A 27347-nucleotide genomic window follows, 5' to 3' on the forward strand; every position below is an offset into this window, starting at 1 on the left:
CACTAGGTCCCTGACATGGAAGATCACAGGGAACTTCCCTTGGGAGGTGCCTCCTGTGTTTGTGGGGAATGGTTTTTCCAAATAAAGATCCCAGTTTCAAAGACCTTTGCCAGGACACTCTTTGGACCTATTGTGAGTGAGTTCATAAGCTTTTTATCACCATGTTATCTTCCTGCATCTATTCTCCATGTACCTAAAGAAAAGGAATAAGATCACCCAAGCTCTATGGCTTAGAAACCATTTTATTTTACTGTTGAGTTACACTTGCTTCCATCTGTCCCACCAAGCTTCCTCCCTTGTTGTTTTATTATGAGTGCTCAATAAGCATTATTGATTGACTGGGTGTCTAAGTAGGGACTGATTTACCCAATAAGGAATATTTTTTTTCAGGTTCAACAAATGTTTATTTGCTATTTTGATGACTACAGATAAATGTTTCCACTATGGAAAAGAAAGTTAGCACAGTACATTCTCACGACTGGGTAACGGATTTTCTGAAGTCGTTTTCATTAGGGCAAAAACTTAGAAAAAAACAACCTGAATATTGGAGGCCAGTACTTTATATAAAGTCCCTTGTAAAAACAAAACAGAATAAAAACCAAAAAGAAGAGGGCAGAGCAAAATTTAAAAAAAGAAAAAGGGAAAAGACAGGGAGAAAGGACACAACGGGGGCCGACTCATTGCTCCTCTTCAGCCGCCACTTTGGTCTCGTCCTCGGGCTCCCTGCCCTCCTTCACCGAAAGAGCTTCTAGCTTCTCCCCTACTTTCTCGGCACTGTCATTTTTGCCTGTTCCTTTCTTTTCTCTCTCTTCAATCTCTTTCCTGCATTCTTCAAACTTCGAATTTCTGTGCGTTCTCGGCGTTAAGGAAGCGGATGGCCGGCAGCTCCTGCTTGGGGCGCTGGCTGGCGAAGTCGGCGTAGGTAGTCCAGACCCGGGCGCAGTCACTGCCCGCGTTCGGCTTCAGCTCCACCACCGGCGTGATGCAGTGGTTGGCGCAGGTCTGGAGGGTCTCGTCCCTGCGCATGAGGAAGCGGATGGTCCCCTTCTCCTCGTGCTTCAGCAGCTTGATGCCTTGTACCCAGCTCCTTCCCCTCCGGGAGGTCGTTCTCCGAAGCGAACCGGAACAGCTTGGCCCGCATTTGAAAAAGCTCCTCTTCATCTTCTTCCAGCGTTTTAATTTCTTGCTCAGGAAGAGAAACTATGGGCTCAAACTGGGGGTCATGGTTGGACTCGTCGGCATTCTCGGTGGACGTGTCGTGCTCCTCGTGGGTGTCCTTGGCGGCCGCCATGAGCGCGGCGGCGGCGGCGGCTCGGCGAGCTCCGTGGTCGCGGCCTCCCAGCGGCCGGTCGCGGCTCCTGCCTCCGCGTCTGGCGTCGGCGCCTCCCTCCCGCCCGCTCTTCCCTCCGCCCCGCGACCCGAACCCCGACCCCTGACCCCGGCGGCGGGAAACGCGCTGGCAGGAGTAATGGTGATGTTGACAAAATTACGGTAATTACAAGCTAAAAGAATGAAGTTGTGACTACTTATATCTACATTGTGTAATGTGAGTGTGCTGGTCCAGTAACTTTTTCTGTGTTCTCATGTCTCTTCCTCCTCTCTGCAACTCTTAGAGCTGTTGGCCACAATTTACTTCTTGAAACCACTTCCTTCCTCGGCTTCCATAAAGCTTATACCATCCTGATTCTCCACAGCCTCTACTTTAATAACTGCATCTTCTCAGTTTCCTTCAAGAGCTTTTCTTCCGCTTCGTATTCCTCATACATGGACATTACCTCCGGTCTTATCAGTCCCCTAGCCTCTCTTCACAATCAGTCCCCATCTATGGAGATGGCTTCTGAATCTGTCTTCAAACCCCTCATCTCTCTCCTCATTTCCAGTTTGTATCTACTTTTCATCTGGATTCCATCTTACTCTGTGTTTCCCAGGTTAAAAACCTTTGAAATAATCTTTGATGATTTCCCTTAGGTTTCCAGAACAGTTCATACAATTCCTCCTATTTCCTTAGTAATAGTTCTAGAATGTATTATGCCTTCTTTTTTATTTATTCAAAATATATCTATTGAATTCCAGGCCCTCATCTTGAAAAATGCACAAACTTCTGAGTAAGGCCCTGTTTCCTTTTTCTTATCCCTTCTATTCTTGCACATGGTTGCCAAATTTGTATTCCCCAAATACTTTTTTTACTTTCCCACTCTTGCACTTGACCTCTTAAGACAGCTCTGCTTTATCTATGAAATGAAGTCCAAATTCTTTGCCTGAGAGTCACATCCTTGTAACATCTGGATTTAAGCAACCTTTGGAAACACATCTGTTTTTCTCTACTTGAACCTGTTGCTTTGGTTAGGCTGGTCTTCCTGTTCCTCCCCTATAGTAATGCTTTGTTCATTTTGATCTCTGAATGTTGGCTCAAGCCCTTCCTCTCACCTAGAATGCCTTCTGTTCTCTCATCCAATTCTTCCAGTTAAAAAGGCCCAATTCTTCAATTCTTCTCTTCCTAAAAAGCTTCTCCTGGTTACTTCAGTCCAGAGTAAAATAGGCAAGGGAAACATTCTCTAAATCTGCAGCTCTCATGGCCTCAGAGCCCATGCGCCACCTAAGACACACTATTGTGGGACATTTCATATTGTGGAACTGAGTTATCATTTAGCTTCTCACATGTGAACATTTAAATTTCCCATTATGTTGTACCTTCTCTGACAACAGAAGCAGTTTGGCATGGTGGTAAAGCGTATGAAGTCTAGAGCAAGATTGTCTGGGCTCAAGTCATCACTTACTATCTATGTGATCTTGGGCAATGTATTTTATTACACCTTAGTTTTCTCATCTGTAAAACTGTGGATAATATTATACTCCTCTCATAGACTTATCATGGGGATTCAATGAGTTAATATGTGTAAGATGCTTAGACAGTGCCCAGCACATAATAAGTACTTTGTAAGTGTTAGCTATTATTCTTCCTTATATATTTCCCCACGTATAGCTAGATAGATAGATAGATAAACATATCTATCTATCTATACACACACACATTATATCTATATCAACATCTATATCTATATATCTGAAAAAATAGTTAATCAACTAACCAGTTAATTTGGGGAGTGTGGAAATACCATCTATTTCAAGAATATATATATGTTTCTCTCTAGCTCAGTTTTGTGCCTGAATTATGCCTAGAGTTCCTTCAGCTTCTCATTCTTTTCCTGACTTAACATGAGTGTTCTTCTAAGACAGAGAGATGGGCAGCAGACTTAATTTCAGTTAAGACTTTGACCAGAATAGAAATGCTCATTTTTAGTTGAACATCCTTTCCCATTTGAGACATAAATATTCCCTAAATGGCAATGATGAGTCTATATAAAAGGATGCTTTGTATTACAATTTGTGTTCGGTTTGGAAATAGGATCTAGGACTTTCCCCATGAATAATCTTCCTGAAGTTAAAAACGAGAGAGAGAGAGAAATGGGGAAAAAAAAAAAACACTTAAATGATGAAGACATTTAAGGCACATCTGTAGCCAAATTGCCTTTTTTTAAAACACCTTCTTTTGTTTTAAAGATGTGTACAGATGGTAAAATATGATTACATGAAAATTTATGTACTTAAATCTTTTAAAACACTGAAATAAAAATGTGATTTTATAACATAGCACAGTAAAACCTATATGAGAAGAACATACATAATTGGTGATGCTAAGGAGAAGTTACAGGCAGAATCTGAGGAGAGAGCTATAGACACCATGTAGACAGATATGGGCCATGTGTCAGGAGAGGGGAGATGGACAAGGACCTGAGCAGGAATCCTGGCCTTCTGGGAGGGGTGAAGGGGACATAGGATCTGCTCCACCTTTCTGCATTCTAATGCATTCTTCACCAAGCCCAGAGGAGTTCAGTTTTGTTGGAGAAAAATTCACTGGAGAGGACCAAGAGAGATCAGTACCTCTGATTCTCCATGGAGCTCATCAATACTCAATTTCACGCTGGCTTATGGTCTTCACTTTGGTGATCTTTGGCAGTCTATATTAATTCCTAGGAGTCTATAATAAGCAGCGTGGTTCTGCAGTTACACATGAAAATTATGAAAATACAATAGGTATTACACATGGCACAAAGTGTTCAAAGCTTCATGGTGTGCACAATTATGAGCAATTTTTGATTTTCAAAAGGAATGGCTATAGTTGGAGAAAGGTTGGGTCCTGCAGAATCTCTCCTGTTCTTGCCTGAAGTTAATACCCTCTAACACCACTTCTGAGACCCCTATGCCTTTAGTCATTAATTAGTGCATTCAAATAATCAATGAATAATGAGCACCTATCCTGTCCCAATGTGATGAATCCTATGAAAGGAGAAGTACAGGGTATTGGTGAACTTTAGAAACAATGGTGTGCCCATTAAAAGCTTCAAATTATAATAAATGCAGGAGAACCTTTATCATTTTCTCTGAACTCTCAACATAGTTTGGATGAATCAGCTAAACGTTTTAGCTCAAAATGAATCATGTGTTTAAACTCATATGTGAGGGTTAAAAAAGGGTTGTCTTCCTACCCCTTATTACAAAATTTCCATTAAATGAAGTGCCAAGGTCACTTATTAGTTATGCTAATGGAACTACAACCTTGTTTTCTTTCTTTTCACCTTAGGTTCTTGGGGTGGGGGGAGGCAGAAGGACTTATTTAAAGGAAAAAATGTAGGCTTTGCAGGGTTCTGCGTTAGAATTCTGACTTTGCTAGTTTCAATCTGTATCTACAACTTTGAAAATTACTCACCGTCTCTGAACTTCAGTTTTCTCTTCTATAAAATTGGCATAATAATAATTCCTTCCGGGGTTGTTGTAGGACTAGAAATAAAGCTTTATAAAGCACCTGGCACAGTGCCTGAAACTTTATAAAACACTTCATAAATAGTATATGTTAGTATCATTGTTGAAAGCTACCAAATTCCCCTTTGTTGACTTGTATGTGTAATAATGAGAAGGTGCCTAATTGTTCTATCTGGAAAGATGAATTAAATACCTACCATTCAATGTGATCAACTAAAATACCAACAAAAACAACTGAATAGTAAGATTTAATACTTGTGTTTACAGATTGCTATTACATTATTTCTGGCATTTTTTTTTTTTTTACCAATCTACACTCTTACTGGAATGGAATTTGAGAATTATATGTAAAGTCAATGAGTTAATTCAGAATACATAATTACAAGTAACTCGGATTGAGACAGAATATCCCCTTTTCTCATAAATAAAAAGTTTAGTGTTGAATATTATATAAGAGAAAAAAAGAGAGCTATTTCACTAAATTCAATACCAGAAGAAGGAATAAGCTATATGTGATAAATGAAGTCTTGGTGAATTTATCTCTACTGAAAATGCCTATTGCTCTGGCTAGGCATCTTGCATATCTTATCTGTAGTCTATCTTCATAATCATCTTAAAAGTGGTATAGGGAGATTTCCGCCCCCACTTCTAATTTTTCCAGGGTGGGGAGGTGGGGACCTATTGTCTCCTCTTTACCACTCTTCACTCACTCTTGGAGGAGGAGGAAGAGGGCCTTGCCTGATGGTTGAGACTGGGAGCAGGGACTGGGCAAGCCCAGCTCAAGTCACACCTCCTCTTGCTCTTCCCAGCTCAGGAGACACCTTACCCAGGATCTGTTCTCAGCTAGATCATGTGGTAAGTTTAGAAGAGTGGCTGGGAATTCCCTGGTGGTCCAGTGGTTAGGACTGCTCTGCACTTTCACTACCAGGGCCCTGGTTCAGTCCCTGGTCAGGCAACCAAGATCCCACAAGCCGCAAGGCACGGCCGAAAAAAAAAAAAAAAGCTCATTATGTCTATCCACCTTGGCCACATCCTCAAATTCAGCTTAATTGAGTTTAGTTGTTTTTTTTTTTTTTTTTTTTTTTTTTTGCGGTACGCGGGCCTCTCACTGTTGTGGCCTTTCCCGTTGCGGAGCACAAGCTCCGGACGTGCAGGCTTAGTGGCCATGGCTCATGGGCCCAGCCGCTCTGCGGCAGGTGGGATCTTCCCGGACCGGGGCATGAACCCGTGTCCCCTGCATTGGCAGGCAGACTCTCAACCACTGCGCCACCAGGGAAGCCCTTAATTTAGTTTTTAAAAGTTTTTATATTTAAATCTTCATCTGTTTCCTATGTTTTGCTTCTTGTTTCCAATCTCTTGGCCACATCCTCAAATTCAGTTTAATTTGGTTTTTAAAAGTTTTTATATTTAAATCTTCATCTGTTTACTATGTTTTGCTTCTTAATTGTTTCCAATCTCAAGACTAGATATAATTTGCATTTTATGATGAAAAAACTTATGTTTGGAGAAGTAACATATATAGCCCAAGATTACACAGTAAACAGCTGAGTTAGAATTCCAGCCCTGGCCCACTTTACTGTACACTTTAGTTTCTTTTCAGGATACAATGTTGCCTTCTTTTTGTTGAACAGTAAAAATAACATAACAGCAGTAATAAAACTCCTGGTCCTATTTGGAAGCTATATATTTTCACACTTGCGCCGCAACAAACTTGCTATCTCTTTACGTACTGGTCCTGTCTGGTAACAGAAAGTGTCTGCTCTGAACTTCCGTCCTTATATTCTGTCTCTGCACAAACCAAGTACATAGAGAAAGAAGACAGGGGACAGAATTAATTAGGCCATAATGTCAGTCAAATCCTCCCTCCCCAGCTCCCTCCCAACATATCTCACTGTTTAGGACTAGTGATTTTTCTAGATTTATCTATGCAATAGCATGAAGCCTTGAATAACTTTATACTTGGGTAAAACTTTCTATGTACCTGTGTAGAAATGGACCTTCAGAGTGCCTGGTTACATTATTTGCACACTTGAATATCTTTCTCCTTTTCCACAGCTGATTTAGTTTATGGTTCTGACTTTCTGGGACACAACCCTGTATTAACTATATTTAACTACATTAACTGTATCTTCTTATCTTCTATATTCTTGATACTCTAACATCGGGGACCTCACGGACTAGAGAGGGACTGCCTCTCCCAAGTTAGCTAATTCCTAGAGATAGCGAACAACGTGCTTTGCCTTTGAGCACAATGTTGATGCAGAGCAACCGATTCTGAGCGCACACCCCCACCTGCCTCCTCTGTTCAGCGCTCCAGGAGGCAGCACTCCTCTGCCCTAATCAGCTCAGGACCAGGTACCAGACAGTGAGGGGCCACCTTGATAATCCAGAGCCCTCCAAGATCATCCAGACTATCCAATCCTAAACCTGCTCACCTGGCCTTGCCCATTCCCTCCCTGGAAAGCACTGTAAAGGCTTTGCCCAAGGTCTCCCTCTCGCCCCTCCTCCTGACCAACCCCGGTTGTTCCCCATGTGGCCCTTCATGGTATGGCATGTCCCCTCCCCTTGGGAACTGTGAGTGACAAACTACAGTTGACCCTTCAACAACACTGTGTGGGTTCACATATATGAGAATTCTTTCCAACAGTAAATACAACAATACTCCAGGATCCATGGTTGGTTGAATCCAAGGATGAGGAACCGTGGATACAGAGGGCTGACTATAAGTTATGCGTGATTTCCAAATGCAAGGAGGGTTGGAGCCCCTAACTCCCACTTTGTTCAAGGATCAACTGTATCTTTTCAATGGCAATTATCTCCCAATCTTTTGGCCTTACCATATCTGAATATAAACAAGATCCTGAGTACATTTAAAACAAATCCATACCCTTGCAAATAGCAAAAGAATACATGCAACCATATATATATTTAAATATACTTGCCTTTTTGTAGCAAAGTTATACTACAAATATACTATATATTCAAGTCTTAAGTTATACTGTAAAGCTGTATTACCATAAATTAATGAAATAATAATTTTCTATGATTCTTTAGATAAATAATATACTATTGAGACAAGGATATGGAGGTTGTTTTCTATTGTGATTTCTTTTAATGGAATGTTGTTTTCTGAACTTCATTACATGCATTTGATAGTGGTTTAGAGTGAAAGCAATTTGAAGCCACCTGGTTGCCTTACAGATTCAAATGGAATTTTTCTGTAAGCTTCATGAAGACAGGAGTTATTTTCAATATAAATATTATGAAGCCAGAATGAAACAAAACTAATTATAATTTTTATGTACATTCTAGAGGAAAAATGCAGGATAGCATTACTCGATACTATATGTAAAAGCACCTAGCTAGGTGATCAACATGTAGCAGACTTTTTTTTTTTTTTTTTTTCGGTACGCGGGCCTCTCACTGCTGTGGCCTCTCCCGTAGCGGAGCACAGGCTCCGGACGCGCAGGCTCAGCGGCCATGGCTCATGGGCCCAGCCGCTCCACGGCATGTGGGATCTTCCCGGACCGGGGCACGAACCTTTGTCCCCTGCCTCGGCAGGCAGACTCTCAACCACTGCGCCACCAGGGAAGCCCAGTAGAATTTTTAAATGCTATTTTTCCCTACCAATATCTATAAGAGCACCCAAAAAGATTTGTGTTCCATTTTAGAGGGAAGTTGAAGTATTGAAAACTAACAGCAGTTTACCAGGGTTAGGGTAGTATTTCTCAACCTTTTTTCATGATCATTTTCTAAGGGAGTCTTTTTTCCTAATTGTCCCCAACCCATGAAATGCTAATGCTACAGATATACTACACACATGTGTACGTGCTGTGGTCCTCTGGAGGCCCACAAACCAGTATAACAGCTAAGGTATTTTTTTGCCCCTAGAGAACTAATTTTTACCCCCATGGGGGCGATCTCACTTCACTGATAACCAGTGAGAATACATGGTTAGAGTTACCAATGGTTCTTAACCCTGGCTACTCACTAGAACTACCTGAAAGGGATTTAATTACCAGGTCTCCATTCTGAGATTTTTATGTAATTCATCTGGGATGGGACCCAGGCTTTGTTATTTTAAAACTCTCCAGTGGGTTAGATCTAGAAAGATCCTTTACTGCTAACCAGAGAGAAGCAAGTCTAAGTGCTTATTCAATACTTTAAGCCTGTGACAAGTTAACCAAGTAACATGACATGGTGTGTTTGTAATTTACCTTCATTGTAAATTGACACATAATACATCAATTCTTTCACACTGTAATAAAAACTTGTATACTTATATGTATGTCCCACGTACAATTAGGGAACAAATGTGGTGGAGAAAGTGAGCAATAATCATGATTCTGGGAATGTGGTATTTAAAGGAGAAAATCCCCCCTTTTTATTTTGGGGCAGCAGAGGGACGTTACCCGGGGCAGGAGAGTGCTCAGTTTACACTGTGACGGCAGGAGGGCCTGTTTTGGTAGAATCGTAGTTCTCAAACTGTGGTTCCTGGACCTTAGAACTTACTAGAAATGCAAATTATTGGACCTTACCCCAGACCTACTGAATCAGAAATGTGTGGAGTGGGAGACAGTGATCTTTGGTTTAACAAGCCCCCAGGTTATTACTGTGATCCACTCTTGAGTTTGAGAACCACTCAGCCGTGGTAAAACATGGTTCCTGAGCATCGTGTGTCCCAGCTGCTACTTTTCTTCCTTAAGAAAATTTGCTTTTTAATCCTACTGCTGATTTTTATCCTGTATTTGATTAATTTGTTCTTAATTTTGTTCCTATGAATCAAGATCTTAACAATCTGGACCATATTAGTGCCATTAATGAACTTCAAGAATTCCATCTTTCATAAACCACCGCTGGAAATATTAAGTGAAACAGAGCTCTAAACCAAACACTTTGAACCTCTCTTTAAACAATTCTACAGAGGGAAAAGAAGAGGTTTTTTTCTGTTGTTTATTTTTGTTGTTTATTTTATTTTCTTTTGCTTCCAGAGTTAATTAGCCAAAGAAGTATTCTTTTGGACTATTATAGACATTTAAAATTATTTATGTTTTGCTGGAAATGCCAAACGTAATCAGATCCCCAAAACTAGGGTGACATTAAAGAAAAAGCAAGTTAGGTTATGGTGATAATTATATGTTGTCTCTCATTATTATTTAAATCATGCCAATTCCTAAGCTACACTGTCCTTCTTTAAAAAAAAAAAATGTGCTATGGAAGCACTTCCTACCAGAACTTAAAACATATTCCACATGCTAGAATTAAACTGTTCCATTCCCTTAAATTGTTTTACTTTTCCACATAGTTCAAAATTGTCTTTTAACAAGGGAATAGATCCAAAATCAGAAGTGTGATGATTCCTCCTTCTGGGCCAGGCCTTTTAATAGAATGCTGATTCCTCCCATACAGAGAGAGGAAGAGAACCTAAGACACAGAGGATAAGAGTAGATTTTGAGGCAATAAACTTATTTCGGGTGGCTTTAATCAAACTTAAGAGGACTGGAATGAAGGTCATCCTCCTCCTCTACACTTTAAGAGGAAATGCTGCTTTAAATAGGCGCAGGTTGTTAACATGAACATGCTTAGAAAATAATATCGTATGGGAATCCAGGCATAAAAACAAAGTGCTGTGTCCCATTTGCTATGTAGCTTAAAGGGGAAGGCTGTAACACGTTACATGTCTCACTGCCCATAAAAGATAATACATCTCTGCTTGTGACCTTATTGTTCAAATATACATTGTGCCTGATGTAAACCATTTTCCCCATCTGGCTGTAAAAGAGATAATACAGAGATGACAGAGAAGTTTATCACCAGAGACTCTGAAGTTCATAGAATTCAGTCAGTCTGCCTAAAGATGAATTAAACTGATTTGAAGCCAAGTAAAAATGTGATCTGTTATAAAACCTGAAACACCAGCAAAAAAAAAACACCTCAGAGAGATTAAGAAGAGTGTTTGGTTAAAAATGTTAGCTGTAACTTCACAGGAGTAAGACAACTAATCAATTCAGTAAAAAATTGGTCAACTCTAAGTGCTTGACCCAAAAGTCCTAGCCTAAATGTATTTCTTCTAACCATACTGATTTTTACAGAAAAATAGAAAACCTTTTATTGATTTCATTCTTAAAATACCCATGGCACTCTCTCAGCACTTTACATAAGACATTTAGAAAAGAGAACATGCTCAATTATTTTATGATGAATTTGAAATGTTAGAGGAAATTATAAGGAGACTAACATACCTTAGTGTAACTTTTCAGGATTTTACAGTCTCCAACAATATTAATGAAGACAGAAAATGCACTGTACCAATTCAAATAAAGTTTAAAGAACATAAAGAGAATAACCAGTTACTGCCTTAAATTTACGGTTAGAATGCAACAGAGAGTGAGCAAATGATGTGGAGGCTCACGTAGGAAAGCAGAGGCTAACCCGGGGTCTGATTGCCAGAGTGTGGAATCCTTTGAGAGCTGTTCTCTTCTTTCTGGGTGGCAGATTTCTAAAACTGGGTCACAGAAAAAATGAGATAGTCAGTGACCTCTCCTAATCATCTGTCAGCTGTATTCCAAATAGCACTGGAGCTCACCAAACAGCACATCTTGAGCCCTGAGAAAGTGCTTGAAAGTGCTGGTTTTGGCAAGAAAGTGCTGGTTTTGCCTCATGTCTTACCTTTCTTTCTAAACCTTCAAAGTCATATCTTGCTTTTTCCAGGTGTTTTCCTGATAATGGTTTTAAACAGTATTAAACTATTCAGTCAATATCTGCTTTCAAAACAGCCGTAAGAGAAACTTTTGAGGGACAAATTGTTGACTATTTCAATTACATATATGTAACACACTAGTTTTGAAGTCGTCACGTTATGGAACTTTGGAGATAATTATACAGGACAATTTGGGGCACATTATCTTCCTTTTTAAAACCTGTGTAGCAACCATCTTGGGTTGTTATTACTTGGTTTCTAACATCTTTATCTTAATACACACCTTGCTTTCTTGTCCCAAGTAAGATGTCTCAATGGCTCTCGCCTAAGGTATACATAAAGTTGCTTGCACGATACACTAGTAGTTCAAATCTGGATCTAATACTTACTGACTCTTTTTTTTTCTTCTAATTGTTTGGTTTTAGTTTTTAGAATTTCTTTTTTTCTTTCTTTAACTTATCCTGATTTGGGACAGCCAAGGGTTTTGTGTCATGGGTGATTTTTTCCTATCAATATTCTCTTAGAGTAACACTATATTGATCTTTGGAACCTAGAATGATACATAGCAAAACATCTTTTATCAGAATTCTTTGTATATTTCTTAAACAAGATCCTTCTACAAAGAGTAATGGATAGGAAATAAGAAATTAAAGAAATAACATGACTCTTAAATACAGTCGGAATATACTATTACAGAAACTTTTGGCAGGTGCAAATGATAATGGTTTACATTTATTTCATGCTTACTACATGCTGGGCACAGTATTAAGTATTGTACATTCATTATCATTTAATAAACAGCAGTTCCAGGAGATAAGTACCATAATTGTGCCTGTTTGTTTCATGAAGGAACTGAGGTTTAGAGAGGCCAACAACTAGTTCAAAGTCGTACACCAGTTAAGGCAGGATGCCAACACAGCTCTTCCGGACCCCAGTGCTTCACTGCCACAACATCTGCTTTCCTATCTGCATAACCCTAAATGCCCCCTCAATGATGTATATTTTTAATGTTAACTTTCAGCTAAACTCCACCATAATTCATTTTTTAAGCATTGTATATAATTGCTAGATCCACTGTACAAAGCCATTGAAGAACTAAGTAACCTATTATTTCCTTGCCCAAGGACATTAGTTGTCAAAATAGCTCTCCTAAAAACCAAAACAAATATGATAAGCATGATGGTTGAAACATAAAATTTATTTTATTTTTTGTTATTGCTGTTGTTCTTGTTATTGGTTGGTAAAACATGGCCTGCAGCATTGCCATGAAATAGAACTTCTGACTTCAGTTTGAATCCCCATAAAAGTTAGCCATTAGCTCAGCCTTCTTTCAGCTAACATATGTTGCTGTTTGACTTGAGTTGCTATGCTACTCCCAATAGGGGTATGTCCTTTTCCTTTATTCATTATGGGAAGGAACTGTTTTGTTTTCACTGTAGATAGTCCAAGAAGAACAGAGGAGTTAGCTAAGTGACTGGGAATTTGGTAACCATCTCGATTTGCCTAGGACTAAGGGGTTTCCCAGGAAGCAGAACTTCCCATTTTAAAATCAGATCTCTCTCTCCCTCGCAAACTGTGATGCATTGCTACTCTACTAGGAGTAGACTTGTAGTTTTATCAATTCTTCTTCTATAACACTAACTTATCTCAAGTACACTAGACTTGCACTTGATTTGATGTTGAAAAGCCATCCTAAATTAGGTCTATGTGGCCAAAGTAAAGTTGACATCTGAGGAAAAAGCTTAAATACCTCCTTGCCTAAAGTAGAAATTCCCAGATTTTGAAGTATGTGTGGTATCACAACTTAAAAATTAAACTTTAACAGAGAACAGATTGGTGGTTGTTAGAGGTGGGGGGTTGGGTGCAGAAAATGGATGATGTGTACTGAAGTACAAACTTTCAGTTATAAGATTAATAAGTTCTGGGGATGTAATGTACAGTATGGTGACTATAGTTAAGAACACCATATTGTGTGTGTGTATATATATATATATATATAAAAATTATTTATTTATTTATTATTTATTAGTATTTTATTTTATTTTATTTTTGGCTGCGTTGGGTCTTCGTTGATGCACGTGGGCTTTCTCTAGTTGCGGCGAGCAGGGGCTACTCTTTGTTGCAGTGTGCGGGCTTCTCATTGCGGTGGCTTCTCTTGTTGCGGAGCACGGGCTCTAGGCACGCAGACTTCAGTAGTTGTGGCATGCAGGCTCAGTAGTTATGGCACGTGGGCTCTAGAGCACAGGCTCAGTAGCTGTGGCTCACGGGCTTAGTTGCTCCACGGCATGTGGGATCTTCCCGGACCAGGGCTCGAACCCGTGTCCCCTGCATTGGCAGGCAGATTCTTAACCACTGTGCCACCAGGGAAGTCCCCATATTGTATATTTAAAAGTGCTAGAAGAGTAGATCTTAAAAGTTCTCATCACAAGGAAAAAGAGTTGTAACTATGTGAGGTGATGGATGTTAACTAAACTTACTGTGGTGATCATTTGCAATATACACATATATCAAATCATTATCTTGTACACTTTAAATGAATACAATTATATATGTCAAATATATCTCAATAAAACTGGGGAAAACAAAAAATTTAAACTTTTACGTATAAAAAGCACTATAAGACCTGTCCTAAACATTCTCATGCTGACAGAAATTTGGTTGTGTGCAAACCTGGCATTATTTCCACATATATTTGTGGCACTGAAATCAATATGAATATCAAGTAATGTTTTGCTAACACTCATACCTCAATATGAGCATTTCTCCTGAAAATGGTCATCCTGAGAGGTTATACTCCAATGACAATGACTTAGCTCAAGACATTTCTAAAACTCCTTTTTAGAATTGCCTTTAAAGTCAGATTCATACAGTTTATAGCCTGTCCTCAATTTTTATGAACATGGTATTAGGAGCAAGGATGATTTTCCTTATTCATCATGTATAGGTCCAAATAACTTGATATTTTTCCCCCAAAAGCAAATTCCTGCCTAAAAGGGCAATGCTTGCAACTTCTGATGTTATTCAAAAGAGCATGACACAAGCCCTGAAGACCATCCCAAAAAGATGTGACAGCATTGCTTTGATCAATGGCAGCATGTTAAGCTTAAGAAGACAACTCCAGTTTTAAAGAGAGCAATTTTGGAATTACAAGCTCTATATGATTGTTCCTTTCCCCCCACATGACTTATGTTAACTTAAAGTCATACCTTTTAACTCTCAGTTAAAAAGCCTATAATTTCAGTGTTCATTTTAAGCCCAGACCTCAGTGTCACCATGCTATGTATCAATCCACTTAGATTTCCTTTCGTGGTGTCTGCTGAAATACTGAACCCCTCTCTTGCAGCTTGCCATGTGTCCTCCTCTAAAAGTTACTTTTCCCCTCAGGCCTGCTGTCTTTACCTCTAAGATATCAGCTACTTAGCTTGTGTTGCTTCGTGGAGAAGTCGGGGAACATGGTTGGATGTGTGAGGTGTTTTTAGGTAAACCGTTCAAACACATCACCCTCTAACAGAAGGTTTTTCAATGTCAGCACTATTGACATTTTAGATTGGATAACTGTCTGTTGCGGGGGACTGTTCTGTGTATTATAGGATATATAGCAACATCCCTGGACTCTACCAGCTAGATGCCAGCTGTGAGAACCAAAAATGTCTCCAGACATTGCGGAATGTCCCCCCACAGGGCAAAATTGCCCCTGGTAAAGAACCACTGGCTAACGCAAGGAACATAGAGATGAGTTGATCTCTTTATAGAGTTGTAAATCATACACATTATGCGGAGCCAAATTAAACTTTACTGAGCTGGAAAGGAAAAAAAAAACAAGCCTCACATTTATTTATTTATTTTCTGTTTCAGAGCATTTAATGGATTTTCTATGTGAAAACAACAATGTAGGCAGTAAAATACTTTTAATTGCTGAAGTACAATTGAGTGATTTTAATGGAGACACTGCTAAATGCTGGGGTTTCCTACATGTGGGGAACAAGGAACCCAACCTCTTGGAGCTCCAGGAGTATGGACGATAAATGAACAGTGACAAGTGAAATAAGAGTTATGACAGAAGTAAGACCCTCACATTTAAACCAAATAAAAATATTTCTTACTTAGTTGATTGGCATAACAAAATCTGTATCTGGAAAATAATGCTATGCTTTCCAGGTGAAACACTAACCACATATGCCAGATAGAAAGGTGTCCATTCATTTTTTTTTTTTCATTCCACTAATATTTACTGAGCATCTGCCAAGCAAGAGACACTACCCTGGGCAATGGGGCTACAGTAGTGAACAAGACAGACAAGATCTCTGCTCTCAAGAAGCCTACAATTTAGCAAGTTTGGGAGATGTAAGCAACACAGTGAGATATGTACCATCCCACAGTAGGTGACAGGGTAGTGTATTAATCATGTTTTTTATTGTCTATATTTTATGATATTTTGACATATTGGTGGAGCTGGGAGGATTTCTGGCTGGAGAGACATTGCCCCTCCCAGAGCTAGTTAATTCCTAAAATGATAAACAACATGCCTGAGGGCACTCCTTTCATATGCAAATAAACCAATCCTGACTCTATACCCCCAACCATCTTTGTTATCTAACTCTCACCCACCAAGCCAATACTTCCTGTGCCCTAAATCAATGCAGGTCCAGGTGCCAGACAACTAGGACCGCCCTTATGCCCCAAAGCCTGCTGGAATTATTCAAACTAGCCACCCTAAACTGTTTTCCCGCCTTGCTTTGCCTTCCCATGGAAAACACAATAAAGACTGTGCCCTATGCTTTCCCCTCATTCCTTTCTACATCCTGATTGACACTGGTGCTTCCCCATGTGGCCCTGCATGGCACAATACGTCCCCTCCTCTCTGAAAGTGTAAGGAATAAAGATCTTCTTTCAAAGGCATTAACCTCTCTATGTTGTCGCTCAGTCATCTCTAAAGATTTAAATCCTACAGCTATAGTCATTGAGACTGGCACATACAAAGGTTACCTTATTCTAGTCAAGGGGACCAGAAAAGCTTCCCTGAGGAAGGACAGAATTAGTAAGGTGAATACATGGGGAATACATTTCATGCAGGGAGAAAAGAATATATAAATGGCCAGGTGTGACCAAGTTGCAATGAGAGTAGAAGTACAGATTCACTCAGAGTGTTCATCTGGAAGGCAACCAGAAATCTTAAGTATTTACATCAGGTAAGTAACAGGATATACTCTGTTTAATCCTTCTAGCTGCTTTGTGGGGGCAGAGACCAGATAGTAGGTTTTGAAGCAATATAGGAAAAGACTGATAGTGTCCTGAATGAAGCTGGTGACTGGGGATGAACAGAAGCTGCCCTCAGTCCAATAACATGCACAGAGGAGGCATTCAACTTACATTTGTTGAATAAATGAAAAAATGTAAGCTCTCATGCTTGAGTCATAGGACAGTTTTTTCAATAATCACTTAAAGCGAATTTACTATTATTTTGGAAATAATTCTAATAATGTTTTCTAATCCACAGGCAATTAGAAACAAACAAGGGAGTGGCGATGGAACTAGAGATACACTCACACACGCTGACAGGGCACCGAAAGCTAAAAAGTGAAAGAGGAGAAACTAAAAAGGCTTTGTATGTGGCAGCCTAGCATTCTTTGGTATAAATGCCAACGTGTTCACAAATTTTAACACAATACAATTTGGAAACTGATGCTCACGTGAGAACATGGAGTCTCCAGCGAGGCTGTTGCAACAGGCATGACTCTATTAAGTAAATCAAGAGAGGATATGTAAACTTCTAACAGATTTATTGTACAATGGCAATTATTTTTAGTTCTTAGCTTTTAGAGCAAAGATTATATGAAAGTTAGAAAGATTCAAAGTGTAAAGTGATGATGCCTCTTAGCTGAGCTTCCAGATATCTGGAATATGTGCATTATCTGGAGTAGCTCACTCTCTAACAGTGGGAAAGCCATATAAACAAGTCGCTGCCATATGTGGAAATGCATTACTCAGAATGACAAAATGGAATCTTTGCCTTTCTCATTTATAAACTCATAAAGACGATGTTTCTTACAAAAGCATGTAAAGCATGACACAGCATTTCCAAGCGGCAACCCCATTGTTATCAATGTCCTCTGTGTCAGTGGGTATAAGAATTAAGGGGGATTTTTACAGTGTGAGTTCCCTCTCCGTCCTCCATGGCACAGCACAAACATGTATTCTGCTGCATGAGCTTCCCTGCCACCAATTTATGACTGTGTTCTCAGGCATTAATATAAAGCTCACTCAAAAAATATTCCTAAATAGGGCACAATGGTTAAACTGGCAATGCTATAAATATTACAGGGCCGAAGTATATTTTCGTCTTTATTTCTCTATGCCAGACACTGTCAAGCCAACTGTTAATATACAAACTTTGTTGTTGTTGTCAAGGAGAGTATGCAGCTTCTTCGGGGCTATTTTAAATGCTGTAGCTCATTTCAAATAAACATTGACCCAAAGGTGCTTGACAGTGAAAAAGCTGTACGCTGTCATAATCCTTTTACACAGAGCAGTATTTTCACTGTATAGACCCTGCTAAAGGTATAAAAAGCTCCCCGCCCCCCCCCCCCCCCCCCCCGTGGAAATCCCATCAAAGAGGAAAAAAATCCCTTTTTCCTTTCCTTCCAGACAGAGAGGAAAAAGAAAAAGATATCCTTATTCTTCAAAGTTGAAGTTTATAAAAACAAAATGTCTTTGTCAAGAGGCCCAGCCAGTTTGTCCTGTGTTTAAAATACATTTAACTCAAATATCAGGGGAAAAGATAAAAAGTAATGGTGGATTATTTTTCAAAGCATCTGAAAGTAAGTGTATATATATATATATATATATATATATGTACATATATAACAAATCAATAAATGCAACATATTCTAAGACAGCCTCTGAAGCAGAGATTAAACTATATATTAGCTTGGCTACATTGAAATATTTGACAATTAAAAAAAACTTTTAGGGAGAAACGCAGTGAGGCTATCAGTGAAAAACACGTTTTTAAAGTGCTGTTCTAACTTGGATAACAATAACTTTTCTAGAGACTATTTAGAATTATTCAAGAAACAGATACAGTTTTACCTTCGATAAGTAAACATATCCTAAAAGCAATGATAATATACTAATAACCAATATAAATTGAACACCTGTTATGTGCCAGGCACTCCATTTAACACTTTACGTTTTCTGATTTGATCCTGGCAACAACCCTACAAAAAAGGTTATCCTGTAATAAAATATTATTTTTTCTATTGGAGAAACTGAGACTGAGTATTCAAAGCCCCACAGCTGCCAAGTGAGGGTACAAGGATTCAAACCCTGTCAGTCTGACCACACCCTGGAGATCCAGTAGTGAGCCAACCCACTCCTCCTGCAGTCTCTGGTCTACTGGTCAAGGTGGACTTCAAACACTCAAATGGTACAGAGAGCCCCCCCTCTTATCCAAGGGGGGGTACATTCCAAGACTCCTAGTAGACACCTGAAACCATAGATAGTACTGAGCCCTAAAGGTACTATGTTTTTTCCTATACATACTTACCTATGATAAGGTTTAATATATAAATTAGGCACAGTAAGAGATTAATAACAATAACTAACAATAAGGCAGAACAATTATAGTGTAATAGAAGTTATGTGAATGTGGTCTCTCTCTAAATATCTTATTGTGCTGTATTCACCTGTCTTCTTGTGATGACATGAGATGATAAAATGCCTGCGTGATGAGAGGAAGTGAGGTGAGTGACGTAGGCACTGTGTCATAGTGTTAGGCTACTATTTGTCTTCCAACAGTACCTCAGAAGGAGGGTCATCTGCTTCAGGTGATCCTGGGTCATGGAGCCATGACGATGTCGATGGTCACGTGTCAGGAGCAGAGGATGTCAGTGGTTGGGGATGGGGATAGGGGGCAGGAGGATGGATTGGGACGGCGTGAGATTTCATCATGCTACTCAGAGTGGTGTGCAATTTAAAACTTATGAACTGCTTAGTTATGGAATTTTCCATTTAATATTTTCAGATCGAGGTTGGCCACTGGTAATTGAAACTGAGGAAAGCGAAACCAAGGGTAAGGGTGGACCACTAGACACATATAGGTGCTCTGAAACAAAAGTAGAGAATGCTTTTACAGAATACAAAATGGGGTCCAAAATTAGGCTATCTGGGAAGAATAGAGAGTAAATGATCCTTGGGCTGAGAGGTAATGGTTAGTAGGAATTAGCCAGGCAAAGAGATGGGGAGTGCTCCAAGCAGCATAGGGAACATAGGGAAAGACCCCAAGGTGAAAAAGAGCTGATTCCACTAACAAAACTAAAAGAAAAAGAGTATATCTGAAATGTAGTAACTGAGAGAATGGAGGGAGATAGGCTTGGACATGTAGGCAGGCCTTGCAGACCATGTGAGGAATTTTGTATTCATCCTGGGTGTGGTGAAAATTGAAGAGTTTTGAGTAAAAAGAAGAATGATCCTATTTGCAGTTGAAAGTCCTCTGTCTGCTGCTTGGAAAATGGACTGGAGGATGGGAAGAGAGAAGTTTGGAGAACATTGCAGGAGTCCCAAGTAGCTGATGATGATGCTTGAACTAGTGGTGGCAGTGAAGCTGGAAGAAAGACAATGTGCTTGGGGTGTAGGTAGAAGTAGATTTACAAGACCTGGTGGTGGATTGGTTGAAGAGGGAGGAGTTCCAGAAACCTCATCAGAGGCTTTCCTTAGCTCAATGTTCAACTCCTTTCTACTTCTCCTGTGTCTGATGGGGACCAGCCCTTTTCAGAGTTAATACCAGGGCAAATATTTCCTGAAAGGGAGAAGAGAGGGAGATCACAGACTTAACAGTATTGGTTAGTGGTATTAGGTTGTAAGTGTAACTAAATTTCCTCAGTGTTTCCGGGTGTGAGAGATGGACAAAGAGGTGGGAGAAAGCTGCCTGCCCCTAAGGAACAGCTGGGGGATCGTCTCTCCAATTTCGCTTACAAATGTGTCAAGTTGTAGATCCTGGGAAGTTGTTACCCTGCTGGAGAACATTTACAGTTAGGACAGAACTCACAGTTCAAATGACAAATAGAATCTGACCAAGTATGTTGATGTAATATTTTCTCATTCATTTTTATGGGAAAATAAAAAGAATTATCTTTGAAAACAAAATAGTATATATTATACATATACTATTTTATATAAATATAAAAATATATATATATATAAAGTAAATCACAAAATCAATGTATATTAATAAATACTATCTATTACTAGGCACTTATTTGTTAAAATACTAATAATTCATAACATTAAAATAATTAAAAGTCAAGCCTACAACAACAAAATAAGTAATTAAGCCCAATATTAATGGTTAGAGATTAGAGAAATCATGTTCCAAAACATACTTTTTGCTCACATTCTGGCTGTGGATATTTCAGTTTAGGTAATCAGTTCTGAGACTGATTCTACAGACTGCTATTAAAGTGACTCTCTACAAGATTTATTCTTCTTTTCCTCAGTATCTTTATACATATGCAATAAACCACTTCCCAATGGCCACATGGGGAGTCTCTATGTCAGTGTATGGAACTGTGTGTCTGAGTATGGAATTGACTAGCCAGAATTCATACAAAGAAGAGAAGCCAAAAGAGTGAGGGTGTTTTAACTCCTTCAACGTCAATAACAGATGAGAGAATGTGCGATGTTGAGCCTAGAAAAGAGAGACTAAGGCTGACTATTTTAACTACTTTAATATATATTAGAAAGCCTGTAATATGAAAGAAGAATTTAATTTACTCTTTGTGGCCACAGCGGTAAAACAGGGTTCAATGGATAAAGCACAAAGGAAAGGGAAGCAAATTTATGCTCAATGTAAAGAAGGCCTTTCCCAGTAGAACTGTTCAAAAGTCACACAGGCTATGGCGGCTCACTGTCACAAGTGGTACCTGCAGAGACTAAGTGACTATTTTTTGCATTAATGTTTTGTGAAGTTTGGTCAGTTTGTTTGGCTAAATTGGTTATTTGACTAGATCAGAAAGTTTGGTTAAAGATTCTAAAGTCTCCTTCTATTTCTAAGATTCTTCATGTAACTGATTATGTCTTCAGCCTCCATTTTCACCATTCTAACAGTCACAAATTCCTATTTGGTGATTTAGGTAGTTCACTGGCATCACATTGGGGATTACGAGGGAGGAATTTGAAGCTACGCTAAGTAATTAGTGCATTCCAGTTCTCTGGCCACAGTGATTGGGTCAGGGGTGAGCGTGTGACTTAATCCAGTCTGATTTCTTGGGAATTCTGGGACAAATATGCTTTATTCCTATCAGCTATGGATAGGAAGCATGTAGTCTCTGCAATAAGTGGTCGTCATCTTAGGACCACAAGGGGAGGTCTTGCCTAGAATGAAGTTAACAAAGAAACCAAGCAAAGAACTGAAGAGAGAAGAACCTGAAGCTGGTCATGTTGTGGACACCAGCAGATCAAGCCATGCCTGAAGCTGCTTCTCCCAGTGGACTTTTCAATTATATGAGCCAATGAAGTTTCTTTTTGGTTTAAGCAGTTTGAGTGTGTTTTCTACACATGCAAACAAATGATTCCTAACTCTGATTCTTATCCAAATATGTGTAAAGTCATCCATTCTCAGAAAGTGAAAAAGAGACCAGCTGTATTTTGCATCCAGGGATCCACTGAACAACCAAGAGATCTCTGTGGGTTTTTGTTGTTGTTGTTGTTGTTGTTGTTGTTGTTGTTGTACCAGGTCTTAGTTGCGGCAGGCGGGCTCCTTAGTTGTGGCATGTGAACTCTTAGGTGCGGCATGCATGTGGGATCTAGTTCCCTAACCAGGGATCGAACCCGGGTCCCCTGCATTGGGAGCGTGGAGTCTTATCCACTGTGCCACCAGGGAAGTCCCGAGATCTCTTAATACTAATGTCTGAATCACATAAACTCAATTTTTGTCAAAATCTGGCTTCAAAATCTGTATCTCTTTCAGAACAAACCATGTTAAACAACACTGCAACTAAAAATTTACTAAAGATTTAAAACAGATCTAAAGCAGTTTTACAGAAAACTTTTTTCTTTTAATTTATTTTTTATTTTTCGTTGCGTTGGGTCTTCGTTGCTGTGCACCGACTTTCTCTAGTTGCGGCGAGTGGGGGCTACTCTTCGTTGCGGTGCACGGGCTTCTCATTGTGGTGGCTTCTCTTGTTGTGGACCACGGGCTCTAGGCACACGGGCTCAGTAGTTGTGGCACATGGGCTTAGTTGCTCCGTGGCATGTGGGATCTTCCCAGACCAGGGCTCGAACCCATGTCCCCTGCATTGCCAGGCGGATTCTTAAGCACTGCGCCACCAGGGAAGCCCCCGAAAATTTTTTAACCTATTTGCCTAAACTTAATCCTTCTTCCTCCTTGCAGGGCTACTGTCAATGAAAAAAAGTAGTTACAATCAATTTAGACATCCTACGGGGTTAATGACCTTGTGAATTGATGATAATAAATGCTTAACTAATTTCTTGATTTGCTTAAAGTTTTGATAACTTCTCAACACTTAGAACTGTAAGGACCTTAAACTGTTTTGCATGCTGTTTTCCAACCTTTCATATTTTGATCCTATAGAATTTGGTTTTTGATCCACATCAACAAGTCATCCTCATTGGGGTTCAGATTTTATCATCATTTACTCCTGTGCCTATATGTAAATTGAAAAATGAAAATTGAAACCACAGACATGCACCAAAGCCAGATATTAGCATCAATCAACCTTGCTTCCCAGCTGCTGGTTTGTGGCCCATTAATGTGTTGAGTTACTGATTTTTTCCTTCAATCCTCAGGGCAGCTGTACAGGGCCCAGGTAGACCAAGACCCCATATCAGAAGCCTCTGGCCAGGAGCAACGTTGTCTGTTCACCCAAAATGCAATAGAAATATTTTCATTTCCAATGTGTGGCATCACAATAAAAAGTCCATGATGCACTACCCTAAATAACACTGCTTAAAGGTTCTACCTTGTTCCTCTTCTATTGAACTTGATAGATTCCAACTCTGGAAACCTATAAAAAATATTGCTTTGCCAGCATATTGGTAAAGGAAGGCAAGCTTTCCCTTTAGTTTGAATTCAAAGAATTCCAAAAAGCTCCAAAATTTATTTTCCTTTTCAGTGTTGAGATAAAGAAATGTTTTTCACTTGTCTCTTTCCCTTGAAAATTATTTTTATGTTCTTTTACTCAGTGTTCCTCTTAGATTTAGCAAGTGCTGGTTTAAAAATAAAATTGCAGATTTTCAGGGTGGAGCATATTATACATTACTCATGGACAAGACTCCTACAGCCAAACACAGAGATGTGAAAAATGATGCAGAGATCACACAACACTATCCTTGGAAAATTTGTAAGGGACACTCCAGAAAGATAGATGTTTGTTCCAATGATAATGCCAATGAACTACCAAGGGCCTGCCTGTGTATTACTCTCATTAACAATGGTTATTTAACATTTCAGGTTTTAAATTGCAGAAAGCAAATTCTTACACAGGTGTTCTCATATTGCAACTTAATGTTGACACGAAAAACACCATTTCATGGCAAGCACTAATCCTAGATAGGGTCTGTGCTCAGTTCCCATGAAGGGTTCTATTGAGCCAGGAAAAAGTAATTGAATATTGATAGTGCATGAAATCTAGCTATTTGTTGGCTAAAGTTTACATTTTATAACTGGCAGAAGATCAATTGCTTCAAGATGCTTGCTTTCATAGGATAAAATTTCTTATTTTATTAACAATAACCAGTCAGATACAAGCTCAAAACTCTGTTATATTTCCAAAGGCAGGGACAGGAAGCTTTTCAGAGCATTTCTTTTCCTAAACTAGAATCTTCCTTTGAATCCCACACTAAGTGCTGCCTTATTCTTTGTGGGGTCAGTGCTGCCTCTATCTCAGAATACAGGTAGGTCAGCGAAAACACTGTCATCTATTTTCGAACATCATGGGATCTTTGAAGTGAAAACTCTTATAAATAGTTGAAAGCATATTCTTAGAAGTCTGTTTGGAAACTATATGGTTTTGTTCAGAAGAAGATACCTGCTGAGGAAAGAGATTACAAGGCTGTGGATAGCCATGAAGTCAAAAGGTTTATAGCAGCTGGCACACTGCTTATGCTTCACCGTGCTAGATTCACACCTTCCGAAATGGGTAATAGGAACAGAGTAGTTTAAAAAACATGTTGCAATTTTGAGCAGTCAGAAGTGTTTAATTCAGAAAAAAACCCAAAAACCTGTTATTTGCAGAATTCAAATTAATGACTGATGTAGTAAGGAGTTTTCACCCAGGAAATAAACAAATATTTGCTGATTTTTAAATTATGTATAAGGTTGGCCCTACAGTAGGCATTCCATAAAAGCCTGAGGCCTTTGTTGGCAATCCCAACCAAAGAGCTCTTGATTCAGTGAGCCAAAGGAATGGAAAAAGATCCATGGTATACAGGTGGGTAATAATGGACTGGGTGTGGAACTAGTAGTTTCTGAGACTCTGGGATCCCACTGATTTGCTCACATAATTTCGTATGCCTCACTTACTCCCAGCTATTTCTGATCTATGCAGCAGACTTGGATTCTTCATATGGTTTAGATTATAGCGAAAATAAGTGATATCAATTCATTTCAATATAGGATTGCTGTTTTTCTTCTTTCTAGGGAGAGTCAAGCTTCTTGGGAGTATGGCACAGATGTATACAATTTTTCACAAAGGAGCCCACCATTTTGTAAGTGTTCAATAAATATTAAAAACAAAAATAACCTAATGACCTAATACTTGAGGAGTTAAAAGTTCTCATACATTGAAATGTCAGCTGTGTAATAGTTTAATATCATAGCAAGGACCCAAACTAATAGTCAGAAGACCTATGTTCTCATCCCAGCTGTGCTACTGAAAGCTCTGTGAATACGGACAAATCACAAACTTTCCGATAGTCAATTTCCTTACTTAATGAATCCCTAATTTCTCAGATTTATTGTAATAATCCAACAATGTTCTTTTAAAATTGGAAGACCCTATAAGGTATGATATCCATCCTTTTGAACATCTGCATAAGATGTGATGGTATTCTCATATCTTAGGTAACGTGACTTAATAGCTATAATTTAATATTCTTTATAATAATAAAATGTTTATTGAATATAGCACTCATTTTAACTCTTAATCCAACTCAGAAAATATTAATTTGAGTCATCACCATGGGTAAGGAATTCACAAGTCAGATATTTCCCTATCCTCAAGGCAGTCATAATCTAACAAAGGTGATAGACCCAGATACACCCACTCATTTATTCAGCAAATATTTATTGAATTCCTACTAGATGACAGGCACCGTGCTACAAATATGAAAAAGTCTGTACCATGACTTCAAGGAGCTTGTGTTCCAATAAGAAAGGAAAAACTTTTTTTAAAACCTGCAAATTATTCCCATACAATACATAAATGCTTTAATGGAAGTATGCACAACACAGTTTAAGAGTAGGGGTAGGAAGGAAACAATGGGGAAGATAAGAAGGTACTAAAATATGATGACTAGTACAACTGATGAAAAGCTCAGGATCAAATTTATGTTAAATTACCTATGTGATGTTTTACTTGCTTTCTCTGGTAGTTTCTAGATGTGTAAAATGGGGGAAAAAATTCATATTATCTTCCTCATAGGACTTCTGTGTGAATTAAATGAGGTAATGCAGATAATGCTTTAGTATTGCACTTAGTTAATGATAAATGCTTAATAAATGTTTAATTATTGTTATCACATACATCTCCCATCTTTATTGTTTCTGAGTGCCTAATACAATATTATATACATAATAGGTTCTCTCTAAATTCTATTTTTTTTTTTCTGGTCACACCACGCGTTACGCAGGATCTTAGTTCCCCGACCAAGGAAACCCACACCCCCTGCAGTGGGAGCACAGAGTCTTAACCACTGGATTGCCAGGGAAGTCCCTCTCTCTAAATTCTTAGTTGCAGTCCTACAGAGTCATTATTATGAACGTTAATCTAAAGGATTACCATCATAAATATCTATTCCAACAATATAACATTGAAGAGGTAATTTTTGTTTACTAAATTAATACCATCCATTTACCTTCTTAGTCCTTTGACTTTTTCTTCTATAAGCAGAATGAAGAAAATAAATAAATCAGAAACAAAATATACACATCCATGATAAATCGATTGAGGGTTCTAATTAATAGAATCTGACTTAAGCCAGATCAATTTATTAGTTATGATAATCACTATACATTTATATTTTAAAAGTGCACAGGGACTTCCCTGGTGGTGCAGCGATTAAGAATCCGCCTGCCAATGTAGGGGACACAGTTTGAGCTCTGGTCCAGGAAGATCCCACATGTTGCGGAGCAACTAAGCCCATGCGCCACAACTATTGAGCCTGTGCTCTAGAGCCGGCGAGCCACAACTACTGAAGCCCGCGCGCCTAGAGCCCGTGCTCCACAACAAAGAGAAGCCACTGCAATGAAAAGCCCGCACACTGCAATGAAGAGTAGGCCGCACTGGCCGCAACTAGAGAAAGCCCACGCGCAGCAACGAAGACCCAGTGCAGCCAAAAATAAATAAACAAATATTTAAAATAAATAAATAAAAATGCACAAGTACTTAAGTCAGAAAGAGAAAAACAAATACCATATGCTAACACATATATGTGGAATCTAAGAAAAAAAAAAAAAGGTCATGAAGAACCTAGGGGTAAGACGGGAATAAAGACACAGACCTACTAGAGAATGGACTTGAGGATATGGGGAGGGGGAAGGGTAAGCTGTGACAAAGCGAGAGAGTGGCATGGACATATATACACTACC

General features: G+C 39.1%; 1 protein-coding gene, 1 long non-coding RNA gene and 1 pseudogene across 5 annotated transcripts in view; 1 reads left to right on the plus strand and 2 right to left on the minus strand.

Moving 5' to 3' along the window:
- Window positions 1-27347, minus strand: part of SYNPO2 (synaptopodin 2) — a 169633-nt gene that overhangs the window by 104380 nt on the left and 37906 nt on the right. The gene's annotated exons all lie outside the window — the stretch shown is intronic.
- Window positions 1-27347, plus strand: part of LOC309961334 — a 66834-nt gene that overhangs the window by 14276 nt on the left and 25211 nt on the right. The window contains exon 2 of the long non-coding RNA XR_014326179.1: window positions 25179-25246. This is a non-coding gene — a long non-coding RNA (uncharacterized lncRNA). The remainder of the gene's footprint in view (window positions 1-25178; window positions 25247-27347) is intronic.
- On the minus strand, window positions 166-1291 carry LOC309961327 (ran-specific GTPase-activating protein-like; annotated as a pseudogene). The gene has a single exon. The product of its transcript is annotated as a ran-specific GTPase-activating protein-like (transcript).

Source organism: Leucopleurus acutus, assembly GCF_964270905.1.
Source record: "Leucopleurus acutus genome assembly, chromosome: 4".
NCBI lineage: Eukaryota > Metazoa > Chordata > Mammalia > Artiodactyla > Delphinidae > Leucopleurus > Leucopleurus acutus.